Source organism: Nesoenas mayeri (assembly GCF_963082525.1).
Source record: "Nesoenas mayeri genome assembly, chromosome: 3".
Taxonomy (NCBI): Eukaryota; Metazoa; Chordata; class Aves; order Columbiformes; family Columbidae; genus Nesoenas; species Nesoenas mayeri.
In genome coordinates this window covers 73,588,397-73,603,018 of record NC_137544.1, presented here as the reverse complement: position 1 = coordinate 73,603,018, position 14,622 = coordinate 73,588,397, and the positions used below count along the sequence as shown (strand labels likewise).

The 14,622-nt window shown below is 41.0% G+C and overlaps 1 protein-coding gene across 2 annotated transcripts in view; it reads left to right on the top strand.

Annotated features, from left to right (window-relative positions):
* Positions 1–14,622, top strand: part of RPS6KA2 (ribosomal protein S6 kinase A2) — a gene marked incomplete at both ends in the record, with an annotated part of 290,115 nt that overhangs the window by 206,880 nt on the left and 68,613 nt on the right. The gene's annotated exons all lie outside the window — the stretch shown is intronic.

Below are 14,622 nucleotides of genomic sequence, written 5' to 3'. Positions count from 1 at the left end.
ATTGATCCTGCTGGGCTTAATACAGTGAATTAGTAGCAATGGAGATTCTTGAAACTGCAGCCCCTGTAGAGACCATCAGTAAAACACTTTCAGACTGAAATTCATTCTTCAAAGTCTCCACAGTAGATTTGATCAAGGGCTTTCACTGCTGCTTGATTTTCCATGGATTATTCTTTTTGTTGTACTCATTGCACTGTGTATCTAATGACAGCTATTTGCAGTTATTTCTAAATTGGTTTTCACTTTATGGAAAAGACTACATTAGATGTCTTTTATTGTCAAGTATCAGATTGCTGTTAGTTTCTTTTGGTGTAGTTTCAGGAACTGAGAGACTACGTGGACAGTTCTCCTGGAGCCATGAGTGAAATGTTTATCCAGTTTGTCAACTGTTATGCAATTCCATTTTATCTGTAGAAAGCCCACTTTTACTGGGAGGTGCAATGGCCTTTGTCATCTCTCACACCTCTCATCAGCAGTAGGTGGGAAGTACAGCAAGAGGAGAGAAAAGGACAACTGGAGTAAGATGGGCACCATGTGCTTTGCCTGGGACGAGTACCTGGGAGTGAGGACTGGCGAGTCCCCAGGACAACTGTAGGAGCACAGTGGTTCTGCTTTGGGAATCTAATTTGTTCCCCTGCCCAGGCCTGTGCCAGGTAACCCCACAAGTGTGGGGCTGTCGGAGGGCACCCTATGCCTTTCATTGCTACTGAAGTATTGGCTAGAAGGCGTCTGAAGAAGTCCTGCTGCTGATCTCTGTGGCCTGAGGTGATACAGCTATGCTTTTGTCATTCCTGACAGATATTTGCCTAATTTGTTCTTAAACTGTCACTATATCTACTATTATAAAACACTTCCTAACATCTGTCCTGTATCTGCCTTGCCACAGCTGAAGCCATTAGTTCACATCCTCTCTGCTGAGAAGTTTCCTCTCTGCATTTTTTTTTCCACATCTTGAAGACTGTTATCATGTTTAGCCTCCATTTTCTATAGACCAAGAATCTTTGATCTTCCTTTCCTTCCTCAGAGTTATTTTTTCTAGGTGTCTGGGTTAGAAGATTTAGTTTTGCTAGCGCTAGGTAAGTCAAAGGTGTCTGTTAAAGAAAATGTGGTCTGCTGTGGCTGTATGCTCCAGATGTCAAGTCCTCTGTGAATGCTTTGTAACTACAGTAGTAGCAATGCCCCCACTCTACCAAGAAGATTATTGAACATTCAGGTTTTTTGATTGAGCAGAGAAAAGACAGATGGTGGTCATATTGTTGAGAAGTTGAATGTCTGTTCCTTTGAGAAGTCCCACATAGAGAAAGCTCCTAGGAAAAGCCAAATACAAATAAGTATTTGTAATACAGCTTTTCTTTGTATAGAAGGTTGAGACAGCAGCATTTCTGGAGGTTATTTTCAGTTCTTCATGGCTGACCACAGCTGTCAACCTCCATTCCCCATCTCTCAAGCAGAACATCAGTGGGCAGGATGTACCCAGGCCAGTCTGGCTTTACTAGTGAAAACATAAAACTGGTCACTGGTTTACCTTGCCTGCTGCCCTTTATCTTCTGCCTTTCTGGCTGGTGTCCCATAGGCAAAATAGGAATCCTCAAGTGAAAGTCTACTTTTCTGGTCTTCTTTTGGCTTGGTCTTGGGGTTTGGATATTTTGTGTATTGCTTATCTTGTGCTGTCTTTAAGGAGCTCTTTAAGCTTTCTGTTTGCTTGTAATGCTTTTAATTTCAAGAAATCCACTGCTGAAAAAGAGACACTATTGCTGGTAACCCATCAAGTCAGTTGTGCAGCACATGAAGGGACCACTGGGAAATTTTTAATCCTACCCAATGTCCAAGAGCTTGTTGTTTTTACTAGGAGGCTACATGAATTACAGGAAGAGAAAAATTGCTCTTTTGGCAAATACAGGCTCAAATGCATTTAGCCTTCATCTCCTTTGAATTTATGTCATGTAGTCTATTCTTTCATGGCAAGCTGTGATTACTATAGGAGCTGGTACCTCAGTTTATGAGTTACAAGACTTTGACTCTGCTCATACCTCTGCCACCAGCTTGCTGCATGAACATAAACCAGCTGCTATTACTGGCGCTCTTCTTCTCAGTTTCCATATCTGTAATGTTAACCTAGTTATGCCAGCCTCCTCTTCACAGTGCTTAATGTCGTTATGAAAAGTAATAGTCAGATATTAATGGAGATGTTATTAACACTCCTCCCTACTTTAGTGTAATCTGCTGCAATATGGAATTTAATGGCTAAAGAATCCAAAACAAGAAATTGCTAGGAAATGTCTATTCTGTATAATGCATTGACTATTTGAAATAATCAGAGCTATGAGTCAGCTTTACTTTTGCATAAATTTGTAGCTGTAGTGGAAAGCTAAACTGGAAATCAAATAGCTACATATTCCCGGAATTTTTAACCTCTGTGATGGACTCTGCAAGCCTTTGGCTGTGATACAAATCCATTATCTATATGAAAAGCATTTGTTTGTTCTGTTCACTGAATAAGTTGCACCAGTTGGAGCATCCGACATAATTGCTATTTAACCAATTTCAGCTGCCTGCAACTGGAGTGCGTTTATATTTGTTTGGAAACCATAAGCATCCTCTGCAAGTTGCATCCCACTGCTTTTACTGGTTCCCATAATACAATAGAAAAATGTTATTTCCTTTCAAGCATGAGGACAGATTAACAGAGAGGTCAGCACTGCCTCTCAATACCATTACAAGTCAGAGTGGTGCCAGAGGGCAGGGGCTCAGTTGCGCTGGTGGTGGTTTTCGTCACAGCATTGCAGCTTGTAACCCTTCACCAAACAGCTGGCCAGGTGTTCTGTTCACAGCTGCTGCTGGAGGTGTGCTAGCACTCAGCTGGCACTCTATAACAATTTGATGGCCCAGTGTGGGAGACTGCCATCTGGGATTTGCTTCAACGGAGACAAAATTATTCTCTGTGTTTTTGTACTCTTCATGTGGGTTACACATGTCAGTTACAGCTTCCTCTTGGCTGCGGCATTTGGTCCAAGTTGAAGGTTTTGATGATGTTCAAAGGGAGACCAGCAATCAGCATCAACGTCAACATCTCTGTTTTGTCTACAGCATTTTCTATCTGCATGTGACTGTTATTGACACACTAGAGAGGTTTCCATGGTGCAGTAATTTAACTGACATTTTCTCAGCAGTGCCTTTGTAATAATTCAGGCTTTTCCCAAATTTTGTAAATTTAGTCAATGAGTGAATTACTCAGATGATTGTGCTGTGTCCCCTGTCATCTTTCAGACTTTGTTTGTGCTGTGACATAGTTCCCATTTAGTGAGCAACTGTCATCATCAACACTATTAAACTAGAGCTGTCTTTCATGCTCTGAGGGAGTTTTATAGGTTTTGTCAATGCTAATCAACTCAATTTTGTTTCATCATTATTACAATAAGCTATACAATGTATAACATTAATGTCATACATCTAGATAGGATGTAAATGGATACAGGTACTAACTTAACCCTTGCATGTTCTCATAAGAAAGAAACATTTTCTAATGTATATTTAGACGGACTACTTTGTATTTTTGTTTTACATGGTGTTCCCCGCATTTGGATCACCTTTATCCCACCTCTCTTTGTCTCCTAGAAAACTTTCCACATAAAGGGAAAACGATGGGCCCCCAGCTTGTGTCTGCTCTCCTGCTTTGTTCAGAAAAATAACCAGTGGGTTTGCTCAGCAGCTCCAGTGAGCCCCCAGCAGCAGACTTTTATGCAGAGGATAGTTTCTTAGGCAGGACATTTTGACTTTGGTAACAAAGAAGCCAAGAGGCTCTTCCTAGACCATCCCACTAAATGCACAACCTTCATTTAGATGACTCGCCACCCTACTGAAATCTGGACATCCCAGTTTTCCAGAAGGCCTTCAGCTGTCCCCAGGTGAGCTGGTGCTTCTCAGATTCCCAGGGGCAGCTTTCTGGGGCAGCAGAAAGCTACCATCCCCCGTACCAAGCATCAGGGGTAGCAGCGGGCTTGGAGGTGTGATCTGGTCTGTGGAGCCAAGGGAAAGACAATAGGAAGGCCAAAACTGCTACTGAAGAAGTCAAGGGTCAGCAAGAGAGAGGGTCATGGATCATGAGCAGCATTTGCTTCAGGTGTTGTTTCAAGCAGAAGTCTGGGCTTTGCAGTGGGAATGAGACAGGGCCAGAGCTAGTCTTCTCTGCAACTTTGGGAAGCAGGTGATAGCTGTCTGCCAGCTTCTCCAGACCATCCTCACTCCTCCTGCCTGCCTCTTTCTGCTTGGAACCTGAGAGGAGGCTGTGAGGAAAGAGGGCTGCTCAGCTCCAGCGCTGGCAGAGTGGGCACCCAGTGGCTTCCCTGGGCAGAGAAGGGAAACAGCAGGAGCCAAACTGTTCAGCCCTGGAACTGGGGCAGGGATGGAAGGGATTTGAAGGGTGGCTATAGGTGAGACTGATGGAGCAAACAGGAGGTGCTCATGAAGTGTAAGACTTGACCTCACTGCATGAGATTTGCCAGTGTCAGAGGACTCTTTACATGCATCTTCATTAGAAATATGCAGAAACCGTGTCATGCTGTTATGACTTGTATATTAGTTTGACTTGTTATGACAGTTTGCTATAGACAGTGTGTCACACGAGAAGGTTTGAGAGCACTTTTTCAAAAGCAGAACAAAGGAAGCAACTTCCATAACAAAGCTTTGAGGAAGCCTCAAAGTTTTCACTCTATGTGTGAGGAGTATGGTTTGCAGAGCAGTCACTGGAAGGGCTGTCACAGGGCCGGTGGCCACTGTGATTGGTGGCCCCAGAGGAGCTGCATTACCCCCAGCTACCCCCTACAGGGTAACAGCCATAATGATCCAAGGCTCTTGGTAAAGTTGAGATCTCAGAATTAAAAGCAGTGTGGGAGATCAACTTCACATGGTTATTCTTCACAGGATATTGAAGTCCATTCCCAATACAAATTTTTAGTTTCTGTTTGTTTGTTTTTTTCCCCTTTGCTGTAGTATTCGAACATAATGTTATAGACATAAATCCTGGTACAAATACTGTGTTTCAGTCTCCCAAACAGTTGTGTGTAGCAGTGAAACCTAGATTTTTAAAAAATTTTAAAACATGCTTTGTTGAGGTGGAGTCAATGCAGCAAAACAGCACATAGTGAAAGATGCAATCTCATTCCTCTGCAGCCAGAGTATGCTGCCTTCTTATTAAATTATTATTTAACTTTTTCTGTTCCATTTTGTTTTAAAATATATCAAGTGATGAGGGTGCAATCCCAGCCCTTCACTCTTTTCCATAGGGGTTCATCCAGTTACAGTTCGCCCAACACAGCTTCCATTTCCTCTTTTTCTGTTTCACTTTATATTTATATTCACCTCCTATTTATATTCTTTTCTTTTATTTTGATAAATAAGTCTTCTCTGTCTTCCATGTTTATATTGTTTAAATATTTATCCGCTCTCCTCCTGTCTCCTTTTAGTCATTGCTTAGTACGGTTTATGTTTAGCTCTTGGCAGTTACCCAATGACATAAGAAAAAAGAAAATTTCCTCTTCAGTTATGTATTCTTTTAGAGTTCAACCAGCTATGTATATTTTCAACACTGTATAGAGGGACTGAGATGTAGATGGCAAGATCCTATTAATGTCAACAGCAGTTTTACTACTGACTTGTTTTAGGGCCATGATTTCACCCAGAGACTCTCTGAACTTAGTCATATCTTCCACAAGGATTCCTACACAGTAGTTGAGTCCAGGCTGAAAAATAATTTGCATTTGTTTGAATGCTGTGTTTCTCTTCTGGTATGAGAGAACACTAGCTCAGATTTTTCTTGTTGTTTGTGTGGCCAAGGTTTGCTGGTTGCAAAGCTTTAGTCAATGTGTCAGTGACAACATGAGACCAGGCTTTTCCTTATGCTCTAATTTAGGAACTGACCTTGCCTTGACTTCACACCATACTTGCTGATGGGACTGGAGGCTTCTTCAGTGACAGACAGCTGTCTCACAGATGCTTATTTATTTTTATGAGGCAAATATATCAACAGAGCTATATTAAGCATGTCTGCATAGTGTATCAGGGCCTGGGCAGAATAAAAGTTTAGTTTGCCTGGGTATTGACATTAAATGCCACAATTTTCTTGAAATATTTGAGTTCTAAATTCCCATCTATTTTGTGTGCAAGTAGCTCAGAGGGCTGCATTGCAAGCAACCTGATAAACCTTGTGCTGCATAGTTTACAAATAGAAGCTGTCTCAGGGCTTCATATCTCCTAAATCAACTGTGTCCTTGGTTTTGGATCATAAGCCACTATCCCAGCTTCTTCAGTGTTTCCTTAAATATACTGGTTACACATTTCACAAACCAAAATATTTGGAATTCAGTAGCTAAAATGCTTGTCCAAAACTTTTTGTTAGAACAAGTCAGGTTGAATCGGCTCTCTGTTTACCACATCCAAGCAGCCTAATGGAAGAAGTGTTTAGAGTGGGAAGTCAGCCTAGTTCAGCTGTGGCCAGGGCTCTGCATAGCTTGGAGAGAATATTAACATTTGTCTTGTGCTCCATGACCGATACATCCAAACCCTGCATTCTGAAAAAAGCACCTCACTGTCCAGCTGCTGCCTTGTGTTACCTGTATCAGAATGAAGCTGCAAACTACTCTCCCATTAGGCCAGTCACAAAAACATTACTTCATAAGACAGTACTCTGATGCACCTAAAACCACTTTTCACAATTTAATTTTGGCAAAACTTGCTGAATTTAGGCATTTTGTTCCAATTCAGAACAAAACCCACAGTAAAAACATCTTTGAAAATGTCCAAAATTACAAGTTTCAAGCAGCAATACATAAAACATTTTCCAAGATCCTTTCAGCCTATGAGCAAAACTCCCCTGGTGGCAAATGACAGCATCTTAGTACATACCTTCTCCACAGAGGGATAATACCACATTTCTACTCCTTACAGGATTTCTCACTTAATATTATACAAAAGATTGTTGGTCTTGTCCATAAACATCCCAACTGGACCAGGCAGAAGGTTCCATACCATGCCATTAAACAAAATAGTAGGGGCTTATATAACAAAATAGAAGGGACTTGAATGGGCTTTAAATTCCTCTCACACAGGGGCACTTTGTTCTGAGTTAGTGTGGCAAGGAGTTCCCTGGGGAGCTCCAGTGCCACCTTCACCCCCTTCCACATCTGCCAGGCTTTGCAGGTGAATTGGTAGTTGCTCAAAGATCCTGAGGAGAAGAAACTTCTCTTTCAGTAAAACTGGCTTTTTAGGCCTGGAAAGAATAAATAAAGGGAACAATTTTTTTTCTCTGTAGAAGGCTGGCATAAGAGGGGATATCTTTGCAGTTTTGCTGCTAAGCTAGTGTTCTGTATTTTTGCCTTTCATGATATGCTGCAGAACATATTTGTGGTGAATACCAAAGCACAGACAGTTCTCACATTCTCAGAGTAAAGTAACCTGCAAAATTTATTCAGCTCTGCCTATGAAAGCCGCAAAACAGGTGTGTCTTAAGAGCAAAGAGTGACAACAGTTGATTAAGCCACACTGGGCTTTAAGCTTTAAAGGCAAGTGGTGAAGCTTCTTGCCCTGAGAGTCCTGGCAGTTCCTGGACCTCTGGATCATCTCCATCTCAAGCAGGACAAGAGAAAAATAATTTCTTCATTGCTCTTGTTGGTTTAGCAACATCACAATAGCAAACACAAGGCAAATGCTTATTTAATACTGAAATGCCTCACAGGTAGGAAACATGATGCTTGGAGCTGCCTCTCCTGTGCAGCTGCATGCAAGTTAGCTGGTGCTACAGCAGGGCTGGGGCTGCGAGGGAATTAGAGTCTCACAGGAGAAACAGTGATACCGGAGATGTTTCATGGAGAAAATTCAGCCCTCTTTGGACTCTATTTAAGAGTAGGACTGAGGACTATGTGTACCTGTGTATCTTTTCTCTGATGGCTTCTTGAAAGTTGAAACTAAATTTTAAATGTCTATTTTGTGAGGGGGGAAAGGCCAGCTGTTTCATAACAGTTCTAAATAATTTTTCTTTATTGCAAAACTACATGGAACAGCCATCAGTTTCTCCCTTTAGGTCATCATAATTTCCAGAGATACTGATTAATGGTGTTTACTGGGACCTCTGAATTCCAAGGCCAGCCCTCTTATTGCTTTGTCATTTTGAAATTATAGCTATTCCTAAAGCATACGTAATTATTGCCTGTCAGTAAAAGTTAATATTGAAATTTTGCTATTCCCTGCAATAGTAATAATAATAATAATTCTACATCTGTTCAGCTGAAGCAAATATAATAAAAAATAGGAGTATGTTACAGTAGAATTCAAGAAGCAAATGTATCACCTTATGGATCATTTGACAGGATCTCACATCTGGTAAGGTAAATAAATTTATATCAAGCATATGCTTTACATCAAAAATAAAGATGACCCAGGTGCAGCTATGCAGAGATGTTAAAGGCTTTCAGTTTTGCACAAGTCACAGACAGATGTATTTCCAGCTGTAGGTTTTGGGTTTTTTCAAGGAAGTACCATACTAGCAGCTGGCACCTTTCTCTGCTCTTCACCAAGCCGTTTATTCAGTTTGTTTTTAACAACCTTAGCTAGAACCAATTTATGCGGCTGTAAGGGGTGTGATTCTGACTTTCCTGTTGTACATCAGCACAGGATTTGACTTATTGGATATCATTGCACATCTGCTACTCGCAGACCTTGCCATGGGGGATGGGTTTACCTGGCCACAAGCACATTTGTGCATATTCAGTTGGTCCAGTTCAGTTCAAAAATACACAAAAATTCAAATTTCACCTCTGCATAAGGACACGAGGTTTATATGATCAAGCCACTGGTCTCTTGGTCAGTACTTCTCTAATGATGGGGTTGAACCCACGGGCTAATTTCAGCCAAAAATCTAAAACACACTAAAGCTCCTGCAGTGTCTGTTGAATTATTTTGGTTTGGGAGAGATATCCAAGTTCACGTCCCAGTGGGGAAAAAGCAGGAGGTCGCAGCCATCAGGGGCTGCATGGGGCAGGATGGAGCCCGGGGAGCACACCCCCAGAGCTCAGACCCACTGCAGCATCTGTGGCTGCTCCATCCCTGGCCAGGGTGGCACAAAGATGGGGGAAGAGCTCAGGCTACTGCTCTGACGATTTGTTTTCAGCAGACCCTGGGAACCCGTGTTTGCTCCTGACCACTCTTGTATAAATTTTTTTTCAAAAATTATTTTTTTTTAGTGTCAATCTGTCGTTTCATTCTTCTTGCTGGAAAATTGAGCAGAGGTACTTCAGAGGGATATTGTAAGATTTAGTTAACTTTTCCAAACATTTTGAGAGAATAATGAATAAGTAATAAATAATATAATTGGAAACTCAATATTAAAAGAGCATTAATTTAGAGACATTTCTAATTCCGACTCTCAACATTGAAGCATCCAAGCTACTTTTTAAGCAAAGTCTTTGATTTTTTTCAAAGCCAAGTATGTTGTCTCATGTAAAAGGGGAAGAAGAAGGAGGGAGGAGGAGATAAAATGACCTCCTCCAGACCCCAGACTCCTAAAAAACAGTTTGCCTTTGTATTGATTTTTCAGAGGGCCCTTCTACAAAGGAGTGTCTCCTGCTTTGTGGATCTGCTTTCTTTCCTTTGCTGCAGCAGCACTAGGGCTGAGTGGTAAAGCTCTGCTTTTTATGGCTCTTTCTCCATTTCTAAAAGGTTCCATATTTGGATCTTTCCTCCAGAAAAATAACCTTCATGAAATTATATGCATTTCAAAAGAAATGTGCATAAAATCTGTAAGTGACATTATTGGTATACTTCTACATTCAGGTACCAAGACGACTTTTTCTGGTTTTGTATTGTCATAATGCTCTGCTGATAAGGTGTAGTGTAAAAGGCTGTTCTTTAGAAGATTTGAGTATAACACCGTGTGGAGCAGAAACACAGTAATGCAAATCATATTTCTCAGCAGAGCCATAGAAGACAGATTATGATCTTTTTTGGAAAGCCTGCATTTCTCCATATCTTGAGTAATTAGTCACCACACAAGTACTTTGTCTTTTAGGCATACACAGTGTGGATTTGAAATTAGAGTCTCTCTTTGCTTTTGTCTACAATAGCCACTATTAAAAACAGATGAAAATAACAGAAATAGAATTGAAACTGATGTTGTACATCATTTTATATATAGATTCCATTTTCTGTATCACTGGCATGTACCAGTGCTGTGTGAAGAATCTGAAACTGAGTTGTGTGTTATTTGACTCTGAGTTATATTTTGGTTTTGTTCCACTCATGGCATGGTGCTGAGCTTTAGGGACGTGAGGAGGGTAATTGATGTCAGACATATGGGGGGCTTCTCTCCCTGGTGCTGCAGGTCAGGTGATTAAGCAGCACTTCAGGTAAAATTGTGAAAAAGCTCAAAAGGCCATAAGGACAAGTCACTGAGGCACCAAACCTATCATCTGACAACCCATTCCTAGTTCCAAAAGAAAATTAGGCTTTCAAATGCCATTTTCAGCCTAGTGACACCAAGAAGGTTGCCTCCAAAATCGATGGAGAGAGACTGGCCAACACAGAGAGGCAACCAGAGCCACCTCCAGAGGGCTCTGGAGAGGGACCAGGCCCCTGTGCCTCAAGGCAGCCAGCAACCATTCGCACTGGGACTGGAGTTATAAAAGGATCTATGCACCTAACATTGACTTACGAAAAATAAGAGTTATCACTTTGGTGCCATTGAAGAGTAGTAGAACCATCTTCAGCATTAGATGCCTTGCAGAGCTCACAAAATTTATCTCCATCCCCTTTTTAAAACACGATTTCGACTAGAAGTCATTTAGTTATTTCTAGAAGTATACCGGAGGATCCAAGGACTTTGCTTGCATTTGCAAGGCTGCATCAGTAAGTCAGAGACATTCACAGGGCTTGAGCACACAAATGACTCCAGTCATCAGCAAAGCAGAATTGTGCTGAACCTCAGCTAATAAGTACAGAAAATATTTCACCTATGAGACTTTGGGTCCCCATGCTGTTGACCAGCAGAGGTGAGAGTATCACCCAAGTTCGGCACCTATGCAGGAAGTCGGAATATATCACATACATCACCATCTGCATGGGCAGGCAAAGCCTGGCTCCCTGCACTGTTGCTGCTCCCCAGAACAGGCAAGATGGAGGCAGACATGCTCCCTTGCTCTGCACTGCTCCTTCGCACAGATACATGTCTCAGCTCCTGTCTGATGCACCACACCGTGGTTCCTCCCGTGAAGGAGCCCGACATGGGTTTCACGGCACTGAGGATTTTGGTTTTTATCAAGTCTGATGTGCAGCTCAGTGCCCTTAGCCAAAGCAGTCCATTACAGTTTCTGTAAAACATGCCCCCTTGCTGGATGTTTCTCTGTGAAATCTTTTAAACAGGAAAGCTGTAAGTGGAAAGTAATCAGTCATGGGAACGCTAACTTAAAGAATCTGTGCCCAGGATCCAGCTGGCACCAAGGGAAGTGTAGTGTGGGACACATGCAGGATACCAGGGGCGTCTCAGCCCACAGAGGAGGGCAGAAGAAAAAGCTATTTCACTTTTATTTGACACTTGGAAATTGAATTAATACCATTTTAAATTTGATGCATGTATTAGCTTGTGCAAGGCTGTGGGTAAAACCTTCATGTCTTGTAACACCAAATCTATATACAAAAAGCAAAACCACACTGTAACTTAAATTGAAAATTACGTTTCTTGAAGTAATATAGAAACAGCAACTTTTACTTCAGGCAAGTCTGATGACAGAGAAAAGACCAGTATTACACACAAATTTAGAAGAGAGCTTCAGGATTATTTCTTTTTGTAGAACTAAGAATTGCTTTGGGCAGCAGTGAGAATGGTGCTATTAAATAAAAATGTTTGGAAGCTATTCTTTGGACAAAGAGATCCCAGAAGCAATACTCTGACTCTACTGAAACCAGCAGCTGAACGCTGTTTAACTTCACAGAGCTGTGACTTCAGCTCAGCTATCCAGTAACTAAATATGTGATAGATAAGTGAATTATATGTTTTAATTATTATTACAGTGAATTAATTAGTGTCTCCTCTATAAACTCCCCTTTGCAGCTCCTGTAGGCCAGGGTTTCACTAATAAAAGTTCTCATTGGGTTAGCTCAACATCCTGATGAACTGATATGATGTTATTGTATGTACATCAAGGGATGTGCCTAGATCATGCTTACTTGATAGTGTATATAACTAGAGCTGCAGTGACTTCCAGTTTTTAAGTGAGACAAATAGACAAGAAGTTTATTGGCTGAAATTTAATTTATATTTAAATCTCAACCAAAGTTGAAATCATGAGAGCTTCAGAGGTGAAAGCAGGATTATGGTTTTATTTTCTTCTTCAGAAAACTTACAGCTAGTCCATTTTTTGTAAGAAACAATTTTTCTCTTCTTGGAAGATGCTCTCAATATACTTTTCCCTTTTTCCCTTTCCCTTCTGTATTTCATGGTTATTAAAATTAAAACAGCCCAAGTAAAAATTTGTACCTTAAATAAAACCCTCTCCATAAACAGTGTTAAATAAAGGAAGCAGTAACATCCTCCTCTTTGATGTTCAGAATGGGACAGACTGAAGTGGATAAGCTCTATTTACTTGCATATATCCTCAGCTGTCTCTACTTCTTTTTCATACCACATTAATACCTGGAAATGGGAATTGTTCTTATTTCAGAGTAGCAGGTGCTTCCTCTGCTACCACAGGCTCTACTAGTCTGGTCTCTTCTGTCTCATGACACTAGGGATTATTTCAGGGAGAGCTAATTTGTACAAAATCATGCAAACAATCTTAATGTCTTTGTGCTTATTGCACCAGGTTGTATTCTCTGCCTCAGTCTGATGCATAATTTAAAGATAAGTGGCCAACCCTGCCTTTCAAACCAAATTCAGTACTAGATAGAAAGGGCAAGCGTTCAGCAGATGAGAACTATTTCTATTGAGCATTTTACTCCTATAGGTGAATGGTGGTGTAAGTATTACCTGCCCAAGCCACCTCTGTGCTGCACTGAGGCCCCTGCAGATGGTCAAAATGAGGATGGGGCAGCTGAGTTACTTGCAGGAGGAGAGGCTGTTCCACAGCACTGGGCAGGTGTCTGTGTGGGGAACACCCATCCCTGTGCTGAGTGATGCTGAACTGAGCCTCTCAGTCATCTGCCCTGAACCTTCTGAGCGCTAGTGCTGTGAAAGAGATTCACTTGGAAAGGAATCCGTAGAAATAGGTCCTTGTCAAACATCCAGATTTCCATTTTGGAAGTGAATGGATAAATTCATGGTGATACATGTTCACTGATCCCCAGACAAGACAAAGAAAAGACACAGCATGACAAATGATCTGCCTTCATGTAGGCAAAGCATTTTGTGAGTGTATGATGTGTGGTTTTTATTCATGCAGTAAGATTAAGATTTTGAGATTCCATTTGTTTTGATTTTTAGCTACAAGGTAGCTTAGGTTGAATGAGCTAGTAAAGCTTACGTTGCTATTGACCTAGGAAAAGAACCAAAACAACATGAAATCAAAGTGTTCCTCCACTCCTATTTAAGGGTTTCAGGTCAGCTGTTTTGGACCTATTTCTGAGCATCAGTTTTTGATGTACAGCAACAGAATATGTGGTTTCATTATGGCATGTTCATTACTTGGGTGTTGAGGGCACCACTGCTTCTCAGCAGGTCCACAACACATGCAGGCAGTGACAGAATCTCACTAAGATGTCAGGCTTTACTACCAATCCCTTGTAGATGCTTTCAGCTGAAAAACATATTGGCATTGTGTAATGCAGAGAAAGAAGAAGTTTCAGTGCTTTCATTGTGGATTTTGTGAAACTGTGATTGACTGAATAATGAATCTGTAAGTTTAAAAGCTGATAATGTGGGGACTTGAATCCTCCTCAATGTCTGAACATTCTGCTCAATGTGTTTCCTATGAAATCTTCAGCATTTGCTTTGATTAGTTTGAACCCAGGTCACCTCTGTAACTATTTTTTCTCTCACACTATTAATCTCAACCACAAAAAGTATTTTTCTCACTCACATCACACAAGAATTTATCTCTACATATAAAAAGAGGTTTTTACTATTTTTCATCAGCCTTTTTTTTTTTTATTACTGATTGTTTGTGTGGTTTATTGGAAGCTTAAAGTATTTTATATAAATCACTTCCAGAGAGTGCTATTCAGTGATATCTCATAAAAGTTGCTAGCATCAGCAAAACACAGAAGGTTAATTTGCACAAGGTTAACCCAACAAGCTCTGGGACTGGTACATTCTGTTTAATCTTAAATGAGATAGATTCATTAATTTTATATAGTTTAAATTTTTACATTAACATTCTTTTCTGCAAAGCGTAATTACTATGCTGTTGTTTGTGATACTGTAGTCCTTTTAGTTAGGGCTCTTGTCTACAGAGGAAGATGTGGTGCCTTCCTGAAGAGCTTACTTTTTTTGCACAGACAAGGCAAGCAGAAAACGGGGACAGTAGAGTGTGGCATGATCTGCCAAAGGTCACACCACAAGCCATCAGCAGAGTGAGAAGCAGAATCCAAATCACCTGAACCTCATGCCAGTACTGTATCCCACAACCATGCTGCCTCTTAATA